Source organism: Triturus cristatus, chromosome 10, assembly GCF_964204655.1.
Source record: "Triturus cristatus chromosome 10, aTriCri1.1, whole genome shotgun sequence".
Classification (NCBI taxonomy): Eukaryota; Metazoa; Chordata; class Amphibia; order Caudata; family Salamandridae; genus Triturus; species Triturus cristatus.
The window spans coordinates 668,116,040-668,133,302 of NC_140593.1; positions in this window are offsets into that span (position 1 = coordinate 668,116,040).

A 17,263-nucleotide genomic window follows, 5' to 3' on the forward strand; every position below is an offset into this window, starting at 1 on the left:
TTTCGTTGTCTTTTGTTTGAATAATTTATTATTGTTCTTGCATACTGTACTCCTCCCATTATATCACTATATTCGTTTTAGAGTTTTAAAGTACATGCAATGTAATGCTTCATTTTACCTCTTTTGTTGCCATTGATTGCTCTGAACTCTTTCCAATGATATTCATATTGCTTCCCCCCCCCCTTTTTTCTTCCTCTTTCTCCCTTTTTCTTTTCTAGGTCACCGTGTTTATTGTAACCATTATGCTAATTATCCTTTATTGTTCATATCATAATTATTCATGTTGTCTGACCGGATTTTGATTGTACATTGTATTTTCTTGCTGGTCTCAATAAACTTAAACTTAAAAAAAAAAAAAAAAAGTTTTTCTCCACCCCAGAAAGTGAATTAAATAACATTTGTAGGCCTTTATTGTTCAATCAAAAATGCCCGATTTTTGATGAAAGAGATAACCACCCCCCCTTACGACATGCTTCAGAAACAAAAAAAATGGTTCATTTTCAAATGTTGCATCTTTGAACTACAATTCACATTTGTATGTGGATTATCACTTTTAGAGATAAAATGATATGTTTAAAGTGATTTTCATGCGCCCAGGGGTCTTAAACACAAGATTTTTGGAATGGGTAAAAGTGAATGAAAATGGCCAATTTACTCACTCTGCGGCCTTAAAAAGTGTTTCTACTCCACGGGAAGTGAATAAAATAACATTTGGAGGCCTTTATTGTTCAATCAAAAACGCCCATTTTTTGGTGAAAGCGATAACCACCCCCCCCTTACGACATGCTTCAGAAACGAAAAAAATGGTCCGTTTTCAAATGTTGCCTCTTTGAACTACAATTCACATTTGTACGTGGAAAATCACTTTTAAAGACAAAATGAGATGTTTAAAGTGATTTTCATGCTTCCAGGGGCCTTAAACACAAGATTTGAGGAATGGGTAAAAGTGAATGAAAATGGCCAATTTACTCACTCTGCGGCCTTAAAAAGTGTTTCTACTCCACGGGAAGCGAATTAAATACCATTTGTATGCCTTTATTGTTCAATCAAAAATGCCCGATTTTTGATGAAAGAGATAACCACCCCCCCTTACGACATGCTTCAGAAACTAAAAAAATGGTCCATTTTCAAATGTTGCCTCTTTGAACTACAATTCACATTTGTATGTGGAAAATCACTTTTAAAGATAAAATTATATGTTTAAAGTGATTTTCATGCTTCCAGGGGCCTTAAACACAAGATTTGAGGAATGGGAAAAGTGAATGGAAATGGCCAATTTACTCATTCTGAGGCCTTAAAAAGTGTTTCTCCTCCACGGGAAGTGAATTAAATAGCATTTGGAGGCCTTTATTGTTCAATCAAAAACACCAGATTTTTGATGAAAGAGATAACCACCCCCCCTTACGACATGCTTCAGAAACGAAAAATATGGTTCATTTTCAAGTGTTGCATCTTTGAACTACAATTCACATTTGTTTGTGGATTATCACTTTTAGAGATAAAATGAGATGTTTAAAGTGATTTTCATGCTTCCAGGGGCCTTAAACACAAGATTTGAGGAATGGGTAAAAGTGAATGGAAATGGCCTATTTACTCATTCTGAGGCCTTAAAAAGTGTTTCTCCTCCACGGGAAGTGAATTAAATAACATTTGGAGGCCTTTATTGTTCAATGAAAAACGCCAGATTTTTGATGAAAGAGATAACCACCCCCCCTCACGACATGCTTCAGAAACGAAAAAAATGGTCCATTTTCAAATGTTGCGTCTTTGAACTACAATTCACATTTGTACGTGGAAAATAACTTTTAAAGAAAAAATGAGATGTTTAAAGTGATTTTCATGCTTCCAGGGGCCTTAAACACAAGATTTGAGGAATGGGTAAAAGTGAATGAAAATGGCCAATTTACTCACTCTGCGGCCTTAAAAAGTGTTTCTACTCCACGGGAAGCGAATTAAATAACATTTGTAGGCCTTTATTGTTCAATCAAAAACGCCCGATTTTTGATGAAAGAGATAACCACCCCCCCTTACGACATGCTTCAGAAACTAAAAAAATGGTCCATTTTCAAATGTTGCCTCGTTGAACTACAATTCACATTTGTATGTGGAAAATCACTTTTAAAGATAAAATGATATGTTTAAAGTGATTTTCATGCTTCCAGGGGCCTTAAACACAAGATTTTTGGAATGGGTAAAAGTGAATGAAAATGGCCAATTTACTCACTCTGCGGCCTTAAAAAGTGTTTCTACTCCACGGGAAGTGAATAAAATAACATTTGGAGGCCTTTATTGTTCAATCAAAAACGCCCATTTTTTGGTGAAAGAGATAACCACCCCCCCTTACGACATGCTTCAGAAACGAAAAAAATGGTCCGTTTTCAAATGTTGCCTCTTTGAACTACAATTCACATTTGTACGTGGAAAATCACTTTTAAAGAAAAAATGAGATGTTTCAAGTGATTTTCATGCTTCCAGGGGCCTTAAACACAAGATTTGAGGAATGGGTAAAAGTGAATGAATATGGCCAATTTACTCACTCTGCGGCCTTAAAAAGTGTTTCTACTCCACGGGAAGCGAATTAAATACCATTTGGAGGCCTTTATTGTTCAATGAAAAACGCCAGATTTTTGATGAAAGAGATAACCACCCCCCCTTACGACATGCTTCAGAAACTAAAAAAATGGTCCATTTTCAAATGTTGCCTCTTTGAACTACAATTCACATTTGTATGTGGAAAATCACTTTTAAAGATAAAATGATATGTTTAAAGTGATTTTCATGCTTCCAGGGGCCTTAAACACAAGATTTTTGGAATGGGTAAAAGTGAATGAAAATGGCCAATTTACTCACTCTGCGGCCTTAAAAAGTGTTTCTACTCCACGGGAAGCGAATTAAATAACATTTGTAGGCCTTTATTGTTCAATCAAAAACGCCCGATTTTTGATGAAAGAGATAACCACCCCCCCTTACGACATGCTTCAGAAACTAAAAAAATGGTCCATTTTCAAATGTTGCCTCTTTGAACTACAATTCACATTTGTATGTGGAAAATCACTTTTAAAGATAAAATTATATGTTTAAAGTGATTTTCATGCTTCCAGGGGCCTTAAACACAAGATTTGAGGAATGGGAAAAGTGAATGGAAATGGCCAATTTACTCATTCTGAGGCCTTAAAAAGTGTTTCTCCTCCACGGGAAGTGAATTAAATAGCATTTGGAGGCCTTTATTGTTCAATACAAAACACCAGATTTTTGATGAAAGAGATAACCACCCCCCCTTACGACATGCTTCAGAAACGAAAAATATGGTTCATTTTCAAGTGTTGCATCTTTGAACTACAATTCACATTTGTATGTGGATTATCACTTTTAGAGATAAAATGAGATGTTTAAAGTGATTTTCATGCTTCCAGGGGCCTTAAACACAAGATTTGAGGAATGGGTAAAAGTGAATGGAAATGGCCTATTTACTCATTCTGAGACCTTAAAAAGTGTTTCTCCTCCACGGGAAGTGAATTAAATAACATTTGGAGGCCTTTATTGTTCAATGAAAAACGCCAGATTTTTGATGAAAGAGATAACCACCCCCCCTTACGACATGCTTCAGAAACGAAAAAAATGGTCCATTTTCAAATGCTGCGTCTTTGAACTACAATTCACATTTGTACGTGGAAAATCACTTTTAAAGAAAGAATGAGATGTTTAAAGGGATTTTCATGCTTCCAGGGGCCTTAAACACAAGATTTGAGGAATGGGTAAAAGTGAATGAAAATGGCCAATTTACTCACTCTGCGGCCTTAAAAAGTATTTCTACTCCACGGGAAGCGAATTAAATAACATTTGTAGGCCTTTATTGTTCAATCAAAAACGCCCATTTTTTGGTGAAAGAGATAACCACCCCCCCTTACGACATGCTTCAGAAACGAAAAAAATGGTCCGTTTTCAAATGTTGCCTCTTTGAACTACAATTCACATGTGTACGTGGAAAATCACTTTTAAAGAAAAAATGAGATGTTTAAAGTGATTTTCATGCTTCCAGGGGCCTTAAACACAAGATTTGAGGAATGGGTAAAAGTGAATGAAAATGGCCAATTTACTCACTCTGCGGCCTTAAAAAGTATTTCTACTCCACGGGAAGCGAATTAAATAACATTTGTAGGCCTTTATTGTTCAATCAAAAACGCCCGATTTTTGATGAAAGAGATAACCACCCCCCTTACAAAATGCTTCAGAAACAAAAAAAATGGTTCATTTTCAAATGTTGCATCTTTGAACTACAATTCACATTTGTATGTGGATTATCACTTTTAGAGATAAAATGATATGTTTAAAGTGATTTTCATGCGCCCAGGGGTCTTAAACACAAGATTTTTGGAATGGGTAAAAGTGAATGAAAATGGCCAATTTACTCACTCTGCGGCCTTAAAAAGAGTTTCTACTCCACTGGAATTGAATAAAATAACATTTGGGGGCCTTTATTGTTCAATCAAAAACGCCCATTTTTTGGTGAAAGAGATAACCACCCCCCATTACGACATGCTTCAGAAACGAAAAAAATGGTCCGTTTTCAAATGTTGCCTCTTTGAACTACAATTCACATGTGTACGTGGAAAATCACTTTTAAAGAAAAAATGAGATGTTTAAAGTGATTTTCATGCTTCCAGGGGCCTTAAACACAAGATTTGAGGAATGGGTAAAAGTGAATGAAAATGGCCAATTTACTCACTCTGCGGCCTTAAAAAGTGTTTCTACTCCACGGGAAGCGAATTAAATACCATTTGTATGCCTTTATTGTTCAATCAAAAATGCCCGATTTTTGATGAAAGAGATAACCACCCCCCCCTTACGACATGCTTCAGAAACTAAAAAAATGGTCCATTTTCAAATGTTGCCTCTTTGAACTACAATTCACATTTGTATGTGGAAAATCACTTTTAAAGATAAAATTATATGTTTAAAGTGATTTTCATGCTTCCAGGGGCCTTAAACACAAGATTTGAGGAATGGGAAAAGTGAATGGAAATGGCCAATTTACTCATTCTGAGGCCTTAAAAAGTGTTTCTCCTCCACGGGAAGTGAATTAAATAGCATTTGGAGGCCTTTATTGTTCAATCAAAAACACCAGATTTTTGATGAAAGAGATAACCACCCCCCCTTACGACATGCTTCAGAAACGAAAAATATGGTTCATTTTCAAGTGTTGCATCTTTGAACTACAATTCACATTTGTTTGTGGATTATCACTTTTAGAGATAAAATGAGATGTTTAATGTGATTTTCATGCTTCCAGGGGCCTTAAACACAAGATTTGAGGAATGGGTAAAAGTGAATGGAAATGGCCTATTTACTCATTCTGAGGCCTTAAAAAGTGTTTCTCCTCCACGGGAAGTGAATTAAATAACATTTGGAGGCCTTTATTGTTCAATGAAAAACGCCAGATTTTTGATGAAAGAGATAACCACCCCCCCTTACGACATGCTTCAGAAACGAAAAAAATGGTCCATTTTCAAATGTTGCGTCTTTGAACTACAATTCACATTTGTACGTGGAAAATAACTTTTAAAGAAAAAATGAGATGTTTAAAGTGATTTTCATGCTTCCAGGGGCCTTAAACACAAGATTTGAGGAATGGGTAAAAGTGAATGAAAATGGCCAATTTACTCACTCTGCGGCCTTAAAAAGTGTTTCTACTCCACGGGAAGCGAATTAAATAACATTTGTAGGCCTTTATTGTTCAATCAAAAACGCCCGATTTTTGATGAAAGAGATAACCACCCCCCCTTACGACATGCTTCAGAAACTAAAAAAATGGTCCATTTTCAAATGTTGCCTCGTTGAACTACAATTCACATTTGTATGTGGAAAATCACTTTTAAAGATAAAATGATATGTTTAAAGTGATTTTCATGCTTCCAGGGGCCTTAAACACAAGATTTTTGGAATGGGTAAAAGTGAATGAAAATGGCCAATTTACTCACTCTGCGGCCTTAAAAAGTGTTTCTACTCCACGGGAAGTGAATAAAATAACATTTGGAGGCCTTTATTGTTCAATCAAAAACGCCCATTTTTTGGTGAAAGAGATAACCACCCCCCCTTACGACATGCTTCAGAAACGAAAAAAATGGTCCGTTTTCAAATGTTGCCTCTTTGAACTACAATTCACATTTGTACGTGGAAAATCACTTTTAAAGAAAAAATGAGATGTTTCAAGTGATTTTCATGCTTCCAGGGGCCTTAAACACAAGATTTGAGGAATGGGTAAAAGTGAATGAATATGGCCAATTTACTCACTCTGCGGCCTTAAAAAGTGTTTCTACTCCACGGGAAGCGAATTAAATACCATTTGGAGGCCTTTATTGTTCAATGAAAAACGCCAGATTTTTGATGAAAGAGATAACCACCCCCCTTACGACATGCTTCAGAAACTAAAAAAATGGTCCATTTTCAAATGTTGCCTCTTTGAACTACAATTCACATTTGTATGTGGAAAATCACTTTTAAAGATAAAATGATATGTTTAAAGTGATTTTCATGCTTCCAGGGGCCTTAAACACAAGATTTTTGGAATGGGTAAAAGTGAATGAAAATGGCCAATTTACTCACTCTGCGGCCTTAAAAAGTGTTTCTACTCCACGGGAAGTGAATAAAATAACATTTGGAGGCCTTTATTGTTCAATCAAAAACGCCATTTTTTGGTGAAAGAGATAACCACCCCCCCTTACGACATGCTTCAGAAACGAAAAAAATGGTCCGTTTTCAAATGTTGCCTCTTTGAACTACAATTCACATTTGTACGTGGAAAATCACTTTTAAAGAAAAAATGAGATGTTTCAAGTGATTTTCATGCTTCCAGGGGCCCTAAACACAAGATTTGAGGAATGGGTAAAAGTGAATGAAAATGGCCAATTTACTCACTCTGCGGCCTTAAAAAGTGTTTCTACTCCACGGGAAGCGAATTAAATAACATTTGTAGGCCTTTATTGTTCAATCAAAAACGCCCGATTTTTGATGAAAGAGATAACCACCCCCCCTTACGACATGCTTCAGAAACTAAAAAAATGGTCCATTTTCAAATGTTGCCTCTTTGAACTACAATTCACATTTGTATGTGGAAAATCACTTTTAAAGATAAAATTATATGTTTAAAGTGATTTTCATGCTTCCAGGGGCCTTAAACACAAGATTTGAGGAATGGGAAAAGTGAATGGAAATGGCCAATTTACTCATTCTGAGGCCTTAAAAAGTGTTTCTCCTCCACGGGAAGTGAATTAAATAGCATTTGGAGGCCTTTATTGTTCAATCAAAAACACCAGATTTTTGATGAAAGAGATAACCACCCCCCCTTACGACATGCTTCAGAAACGAAAAATATGGTTCATTTTCAAGTGTTGCATCTTTGAACTACAATTCACATTTGTATGTGGATTATCACTTTTAGAGATAAAATGAGATGTTTAAAGTGATTTTCATGCTTCCAGGGGCCTTAAACACATGATTTGAGGAATGGGTAAAAGTGAATGGAAATGGCCTATTTACTCATTCTGAGACCTTAAAAAGTGTTTCTCCTCCACGGGAAGTGAATTAAATAAGATTTGGAGGCCTTTATTGTTCAATGAAAAACGCCAGATTTTTGATGAAAGAGATAACCACCCCCCCTTACGACATGCTTCAGAAACGAAAAAAATGGTCCATTTTCAAATGCTGCGTCTTTGAACTACAATTCACATTTGTACGTGGAAAATCACTTTTAAAGAAAGAATGAGATGTTTAAAGGGATTTTCATGCTTCCAGGGGCCTTAAACACAAGATTTGAGGAATGGGTAAAAGTGAATGAAAATGGCCAATTTACTCACTCTGCGGCCTTAAAAAGTATTTCTACTCCACGGGAAGCGAATTAAATAACATTTGTAGGCCTTTATTGTTCAATCAAAAACGCCCATTTTTTGGTGAAAGAGATAACCACCCCCCCTTACGACATGCTTCAGAAACGAAAAAAATGGTCCGTTTTCAAATGTTGCCTCTTTGAACTACAATTCACATGTGTACGTGGAAAATCACTTTTAAAGAAAAAATGAGATGTTTAAAGTGATTTTCATGCTTCCAGGGGCCTTAAACACAAGATTTGAGGAATGGGTAAAAGTGAATGAAAATGGCCAATTTACTCACTCTGCGGCCTTAAAAAGTATTTCTACTCCACGGGAAGCGAATTAAATAACATTTGTAGGCCTTTATTGTTCAATCAAAAACGCCCGATTTTTGATGAAAGAGATAACCACCCCCCCTTACGACATGCTTCAGAAACAAAAAAAATGGTTCATTTTCAAATGTTGCATCTTTGAACTACAATTCACATTTGTATGTGGATTATCACTTTTAGAGATAAAATGATATGTTTAAAGTGATTTTCATGCGCCCAGGGGTCTTAAACACAAGATTTTTGGAATGGGTAAAAGTGAATGAAAATGGCCAATTTACTCACTCTGCGGCCTTAAAAAGAGTTTCTACTCCACTGGAATTGAATAAAATAACATTTGGGGGCCTTTATTGTTCAATCAAAAACGCCCATTTTTTGGTGAAAGAGATAACCACCCCCCATTACGACATGCTTCAGAAACGAAAAAAATGGTCCGTTTTCAAATGTTGCCTCTTTGAACTACAATTCACATGTGTACGTGGAAAATCACTTTTAAAGAAAAAATGAGATGTTTAAAGTGATTTTCATGCTTCCAGGGGCCTTAAACACAAGATTTGAGGAATGGGTAAAAGTGAATGAAAATGGCCAATTTACTCACTCTGCGGCCTTAAAAAGTATTTCTACTCCACGGGAAGCGAATTAAATAACATTTGTAGACCTTTATTGTTCAATCAAAAACGCCCGATTTTTGATGAAAGAGATAACCACCCCCCCTTACGACATGCTTCAGAAACGAAAAAAATGGTCCATTTTCAAATGTTGCCTCTTTGAACTACAATTCACATTTGTATGTGGAAAATCACTTTTAAAGATAAAATGAGATGTTTAAAGTGATTTTCATGCTTCCAGGGGCCTTAAACACAAGATTTGAGGAATGGGTAAAAGTGAATGGAAATGGCCTATTTACTCATTCTGAGGCCTTAAAAAGTGTTTCTCCTCCACGGGAAGTGAATGAAATAACATTTGGAGGCCTTTATTTTTCAATGAAAAACGCCAGATTTTTGATGAAAGAGATAACCACCCCCCCTTACGACATGCTTCAGAAACGAAAATAATGGTTCATTTTCAAATGTTGCCTCTTTGAACTACAATTCACATTTGTATGTGGAAAATCACTTTTAAAGATAAAATGAGATGTTTAAAGTGATTTTCATGCTTCCAGGGGCCTTAAACACAAAATTTGAGGAATGGGTAAAAGTGAATGGAAATGGCCTATTTACTCATTCTGAGGCCTTAAAAAGTGTTTCTCCTCCACGGGAAGTGAACTAAATAACATTTGGAGGCCTTTATTTTTCAATGAAAAACGCCAGATTTTTGATGAAAGAGATAACCACCCCCCTTACGACATGCTTCAGAAACGAAAAAAATGGTCCATTTTCAAATGTTGCGTCTTCGAACTACAATTCACATTTGTACGTGGAAAATCACTTTTAGAGATACGATTAGATGTTTAAAGTGATTTTCAAGCTTCCAGGGGCCCTAAACACAAGATTTGAGAAATGGGTAAAAGTAAATGAAAATGGCCAATTTACTCACTCTGCGGCCTTAAAAAGTTTTTCTCCTCCACGGTAAGTGAATAAAATAACATTTGGAGGTCTTTATTGTTCAAGCGAAAATGCCAGATTTTTGACGAAAGAGATAACCACCCCCCCTTACGACATGCTTCAGAAACGAAAAAAATGGTCCATTTTCAAATGTTGCGTCTTTGAACTACAATTCACATTTGTACGTGGATAATCACTTTTAGAGATAAAATTAGATGTTTGAAGTGATTTTCAAGCTTCCCCGGGCCCTAAACACAAGATTTGAGGAATTGGAAAACGTGAATGAAAATGGCCAATTTATTCACTCTGAGGCCTTAAAAAGTTTTTCTCCGGGGGCGTGGTTACCGCCTTACGAAGATGGCGGCTTTTCCCTGACGCTCCCGGGGTCGGGAGGACAACGCCGATTTTTTCTCGCGTAACTGCGAGTGCAAGGATGCCACAAAGTGAGGACAGGCTGTCTGAACATCCGGAGCGCCGAATTTTGCAGTCGCTATGTCAGTAAGCTACATTTAATCCTCTTTAATTCCCTCGGAGGTCCCGTTTTCAGAACGGCCGCCATTTTGATTTTTCGCCTGAGGAGAATGTAAGCTAATGGCTTGAAGAAGCTTGCTGCAAAAGTGGTTTTTGCCCCTCTTGGCTATTATTTCTGATTAACTCTGGCTTTTTCTTCATTTTTTCACCAACTTTTGATAATCTCAATGATACATATCTGGAGAATACGGAAGGTGCGTAGTTTGTGCAGCGTTTTCTTCACCAAATCAGCCGCCATTTTGTGCATGCACCTCACGAGAGTGTTTTTCTGTGCTGTCCTCTTCAGATAACACAGTTCTTCCTCACTCATGGCTATTCTTGACGAGTGTTTTTGTCTCAGATATTGAAATAGTTTTATGGAACTGCCTCATTTTTTCGGATACGTCAATTCAGTGACTATTTCTTCAATTCCGTTTGAACGCGCGCTTCAATGAGGTTTGCTGATGCTTGCTTGATCTGACAGTGACGTTAACCATTTAACTAGTGCTACTCTACTTCTGGGCCACGTCTCTGCCCCTCTCACTTGGACTGTTGGACTTGCCTCTTATGGGGAGAACGAAAGGCTCACTTGCTAAACACCCTACGCCTAAGCATACCCTCATCAAAAATTCAAAAGTTTTTACTGCCTTCTCCAAACTAGAGGATTCATTGTTATTCTCACAAGACCCCACGGAAAATATGGATCCCTCTCCCTCGCCAGTGCCTGCTGTGAAGTCTGTCACCAAGCGTTTAAAGCATAACCCGCCTTCTCCTCCTAAATCGACCTCGCCTGTTTCCATGGAAACACTACTGGAAGAAATTAAGGCCCTTCGTCCCTTTATGGAGGAAACAAATAATAAACTACAAGTTCTCACTGACACTTGGGCTCAACTTGATTCACGAATTACTGCAGTTGAAAGTCATATGTCTTCCTTTACAGACACTAACACCAATGTATCTCACCTTCAATCTCAAGTGTCTGCCCTCCAACGCCAAGTCGAGGATCTTGAAAACCGTAATAGGCGGAACAACCTGCGTATTTATGGTCTGGTAGAGGGATCAGAAGGGTCGGATCCTCCTACCTTCTTTAAAACTTTTCTACCCAAGATTCTCCATATGCCGGAAGGCACTGCTCTCAACATTCAACGAGCCCATAGGTTAGGACGACTCCCATCGAATGCATCTTCTTCACAGAGGCCGAGAGGTGTCATTTTGTACTTTTTGGAGTACACGGATTTGCTAAAGGTTTTGTCAGCGGCTAAATCCTCTCAACGAGTCACCTGGTCCGGCGCCACTTTGTTTTTCGCTCAAGATTACGCCAAGTCCACAGCCAACAGACGTAAGGCCTTTCTTGATATGAGACCTAATCTTCGTGCCATGGGAGCGCGTTATGGTCTTTTTCACCCCTGCCTCTTTAAGGTCACATTCAATAACAAGACGACATCCTATGAAGATCCGCAGCAGTTACAGAGTTTCATAAACTTTCACAAGACGGAGACCATGGAAGCTTCGGGACCCTCGTCTTCAAATGTTACTTGATGTTCTGATGATTTTTCTTATGGTTCTTTCATTCATTGCTTCTCTTTATCATCGTCCTTCATGTATTCTTTGGTGTTCTTTTGTAGCTTGGATGGTCTTCTTAATTTGAGTTGGTACCTAATCGTTTTGTTCTGTTTTAACTCTCCTATTCTTCACCACTTACTGTGCTAAATAGTTTTTATGTTTTTGATTTTTGTTCTCTCTCGCATCCGTAGATATCCTATTTTATTGGCGTTTTCCCCCTCGTCCTCCGTCTGGTCAGCCTGGATGGGCTGCCTGTCTCGTGTGGCTTCTTCCCCTCCCCCCTGTTCTCTTGGATCTTCGTCATGTAAGTATGCCTCCTGTTCATATTCTCCTTTTATGCTTTTTTTGCTGTCTTCTGACATTGTTCCTCTTCTCCTCTCTTTCTTTCTCTTTTTTCCTTTTCTTTTCTTCCCGCTTACGCCTCCCTCATTCTATCCTCTTCTCCCTTTCTTTGGTCATTCGCAAATTCATATTCCTTGCTTATGTTTCTTATCCCTTATCGAATTTCTTAATATTATTGTTTTTAATCTTTTCCTCTCTTATCTTCTTCTTTGTACACTCCTGAGTTCTCATTTCTCTACTCTTCTCATTCTCAACCCTATTTATCGCATTGTATGTTCATGGTTTTTGACTTCAATCTCATCCAGTCAAGTTCAGAATTATCACATGGAATGTTAAAGGATTGAACAATCCCATTAAAAGACAACGAGTTCTATCCCATTTAGCAAAGTTAAAAACTGATGTTGCTTTCCTTCAGGAAACCCACCTTCCTGAGGCTGAAGCATCTAAATTAAAAAGATGTTGGGTAGGTAATGTGTTTTCTTCTCCAGCTTTAGGTAAGAAAAATGGTGTTCTTATTCTTACTCATAAAAAGCTTAATGTATCGGTGATTTCTCAAGAGACTGATTCTGAAGGTCGTTGGTTAATTGTTAAATTACTTATTGACAAAATACCAGTGGTTTTCTTTAATGTTTATGCTCCAGTTTCAGTTGACAATGTTTTTTGGTTACATATTTCTGATAAGTTGCTCTCCCTTGCAGATGATTATATTGTTTTTGGGGGTGATTGTAATCAAGTTTGTGATCCCATTTTAGATAGGAATTCCCCAGTCAGATTTGTAAACAACAAAATGCACTCACAATTTACTTCCACCATTCGTCAAAAGTCTTTAGTTGACATCTGGAGACTGTGTCACCCTGATCTTCGTGAATATAGCTTTTTCTCCCCCCCACACAAATCACAATCCCGTATTGACTACCTCTTTTTAAGTAAACCTTTAACGCAACACGTACTTCAATCAGAAATAGGGTCCATTTTAATTTCAGACCATGCCCCGGTTTCTGTTGATTTTGATCTTCTTCCTTACACCCCATTTGCTGGACGTTGGCGTTTTAATAATTCACTGCTTGCAGATCCTAATTTTTCCAGCCAGTTCAGTTCTTTTGCTTCGGAATTCTTCACCATAAACACAACTCATGATTCCTCCCCTGCTATGATTTGGGATTCTTTTAAGGCAGCTGCCAGAGGCTTTATTATTAACTTTGTTTCTCGGAAGAAAAAAGTTTTTGAGAAACATTCGGCTCAATTGCTTGCCAAAATTAAAAAATTAGAATACGCCTATTACCACTCGTACTCTGAAGCTTCTTTGAAAGATCTTATCACTGCTAAAATTACCTTCAACAAAGCATCCACGGAAGCGGCTTCTTCTTATCTTCTGAAGTGTAGTGCTCGTTACTATGGAGGTCAGAATAAAATGGGGAAAGTATTGGCCAACTATCTAAAATCTCGGCGGGACAGAACTAGGATAGAGTCTTTGAAGGATTCCAATGGTGACATTCTTCTCAAAGATGAAGATATCTTAAATGAGTTTGTCTCCTTTTATAAAACTCTTTATACCCCTGAGGCTCAACCTCTTCAATCTGATCTTTCCTCCTACTTCCAATCCATCTCTTCTCCTCCCTCGCAACATATTGATTTTGATTCATTGCAGCTAGATATCACATTAACAGAAATTTCTCATGCCGTATCGGTTTTGAGGCGAGGGAAAACCCCTGGACCTGATGGATTTACCATTGAATTTAAAGAACACTTTTCGAAACTCCTTCTTCCACAACTTCTTCTTTTGTTTACTTCTTTTATCACAAACGGAACATCTCAAGGTACCTTCCAGGATGCTATGATTTGCCTAATCCCCAAAGAAGGCAAAGATCCCTCTTTCTGTAAAAATTATCGCCCGATATCTTTAGTGAACACGGATTATAAAATTTTTGCTAAAATTCTTGCCTTACGTATTGACCCAATCTTACCTGAGCTTCTTGGTTCGGAGCAATCGGGCTTTGTAAAAGGTCGCTTATCCTCTGATAATTCTAGAGTCTTTTTTAACATTCTTAGCAAGGCCTCTTCCTTAGACTACCCGCTTGCTGCCATAGCTTTAGACGCCGAGAAGGCTTTTGATAGGATTGGTTGGGACTTTATGTTCCATGCTCTTCAGTGGATAGGGTTTCCCTCTAAGTTAATTTCCTTGATTTCTCTCTTGTATTCTGGTCCCAAGGCGTCTATTTTTGCTAATGGTAAGGTCTCCGATTATTTTTCTCTTTCAAGAGGTGTACGGCAGGGTTGCCCCCTATCCCCTCTCCTATTTGTAGTGGCGTTAGAGCCTTTCCTTACCAAAATTAGACAGGATCCCCTAATTACAGGATTCCATTTAGGCTCCCGCCAAGTCAAAATGTCTGTTTATGCAGATGATATTCTTTTATACTGCTCCAATCCCGATACTTCTCTTCCTCCTTTCCTTTCCCAAGTAGATGCGTTTTCAAAACTTTCAGGATACCGCCTAAATCGTGATAAATGTGAAGTCTTACCCCTCAATGTTTTGTGTCTTAAACACTATTTTGACCATACCGGTTTTTCCTGGCAATCCTCTAAATTAAAATATTTGGGATTATGGTTCTCCCCGTCTATTTCCGAAACTCTTAAATACAATTTTGATTACATTACTAAGAAGCTAAATGATTCTATTACCAAGTGGCACCCTCTGTTTCTCTCTTGGTGGGGTAGGTTAGACTCTATTAAGATGATGCTTGCTCCCGTTATTTTATACTCTCTCTCAATGATTCCTGTACATATCCCAGATTACTACTTTAAGACATTAGATCGCACTTTACTAAAATTCCTCTGGAAAGGTAAGCCCCCTCGGATAGCCTTATCTACTCTCAAAAAAGATAAATCAAATGGTGGGCTTAAGTTTCCTGACTTTAAATCTTATCACCACGCATTTTCCCTAAAACAAGCCTCTTCATGGCTTTCCTTGGACCTTCCTACCTATCCTCCAATTTGGCTTAGCATCGAGAAGTTTTTCACTTCCCCCTTCGCCTTTTTGGAATCCCTTGCTTTCTCTGCGCACACTTCTTCTTTGCGTCATCCTGTTATCTCTCGCACACGAAAACTCTTAACTCCTCTCCTACCAGCCTCTTACCCCTCGCTTAACTCACTTTCTCAACAACCTATTTGGCATAATAAATTACTACGTATTAAAAATCGTGCTTTCTATTGGAAGGTATGGCACTCCAAGGGTTTGAAGTGGATTTCCCAACTCTTGATGGGTGATACACCTCTATCCTTCTCAGTCCTCAAATCTAACTTTGCCCTTCCTAACTCCTGTAAGAAGCAATATGACCTTCTGCTTCCCTCTCTTCACCAATATCTTTCGTCACTCCCACCTTCTCCAAATCTCCCTACAACTTGCTTTACGTTGTTTCCATTGTTAAACGCTTCCCCTTCTGCATCTTCCCTTTACAAAGGTCTTTTATCTCTTTCGACGCGGTGCAAAACAAGGACTGAGCTGGCATGGGAAAAGGACTTATTACAATCCTGGTCTGTCTCTTTGTGGGATAAGTTGTGGTTAAAGATTCATAAAACTTCACGGGCGGCCAATACCACTCAGACTCTTTATTTTGTATATCAGCGTGCATTATATTCACCCGCACAATTGGCTTCCTTTTCTTCCACCACTTCATCACACTGCTGGTCTTGCTCATGTTTAAAGGCTGACTTAAAACACATGCTATTTGATTGTCCTAACATTGCTAAATTTTGGCTCTTAGTTTGGTCTCAAATTAACAAAATATTTAACACTAAAGTTCCTTTTTCCCTCTCAAATATATTTCTTGGTTCTTTATCCCCCTCATGGCCTCAACCTTCGTCACATTGTCAGTTAATAGATTTGTTAATTGCCATAGCCTTACATCTAATCACCTTGAATTGGAAACATGCCGATAAAGTCACTTACAGAGCCTGGTGGAACGCCATCTGTTTTAATCACAGACTTGACACCAACTATGTTACCCCTATATCACTAGCAATTAAAAGGGATTTGTTATGGCTCCCTCTCACTACATATTTATCTGCTTCCCCCCCTTCGAATATTTCAATTACTGCTACTGTGAGAACATCGGACGATGTCCGCAAACCGCCCTGATTTAGTTTCGTTGTCTTTTGTTTGAATAATTTATTATTGTTCTTGCATACTGTACTCCTCCCATTATATCACTATATTCATTTTAGAGTTTTAAAGTACATGCAATGTAATGCTTCATTTGACCTCTTTTGTTGCCATTGATTGCTCTGAACTCTTTCCAATGATATTCATATTGCTTCCCCCCCCCCTTTTTTCTTCCTCTTTCTCCCTTTTTCTTTTCTAGGTCACCGTGTTTATTGTAACCATTATGCTAATTATCCTTTATTGTTCATATCATAATTATTCATGTTGTCTGACCGGATTTTGATTGTACATTGTATTTTCTTGCTGGTCTCAATAAACTTAAACTTAAAAAAAAAAAAAAAAGTTTTTCTCCACCCCAGAAAGTGAATTAAATAACATTTGTAGGCCTTTATTGTTCAATCAAAAATGCCCGATTTTTGATGAAAGAGATAACCACCCCCCCTTACGACATGCTTCAGAAACAAAAAAAATGGTTCATTTTCAAATGTTGCATCTTTGAACTACAATTCACATTTGTATGTGGATTATCACTTTTAGAGATAAAATGATATGTTTAAAGTGATTTTCATGCGCCCAGGGGTCTTAAACACAAGATTTTTGGAATGGGTAAAAGTGAATGGAAATGGCCAATTTACTCATTCTGAGGCCTTAAAAAGTGTTTCTCCTCCACTGGAAGTGAATAAAATAACATTTGGAGGCCTTTATTGTTCAATCAAAAACGCCCATTTTTTGGTGAAAGAGATAACCACCCCCCCTTACGACATGCTTCAGAAACGAAAAAAATGGTCCGTTTTCAAATGTTGCCTCTTTGAACTACAATTCACATTTGTACGTGGAAAATCACTTTTAAAGAAAAAATGAGATGTTTAAAGTGATTTTCATGCTTCCAGGGGCCTTAAACACAAGACTTGAGGAATGGGTAAAAGTGAATGAAAATGGCCAATTTACTCA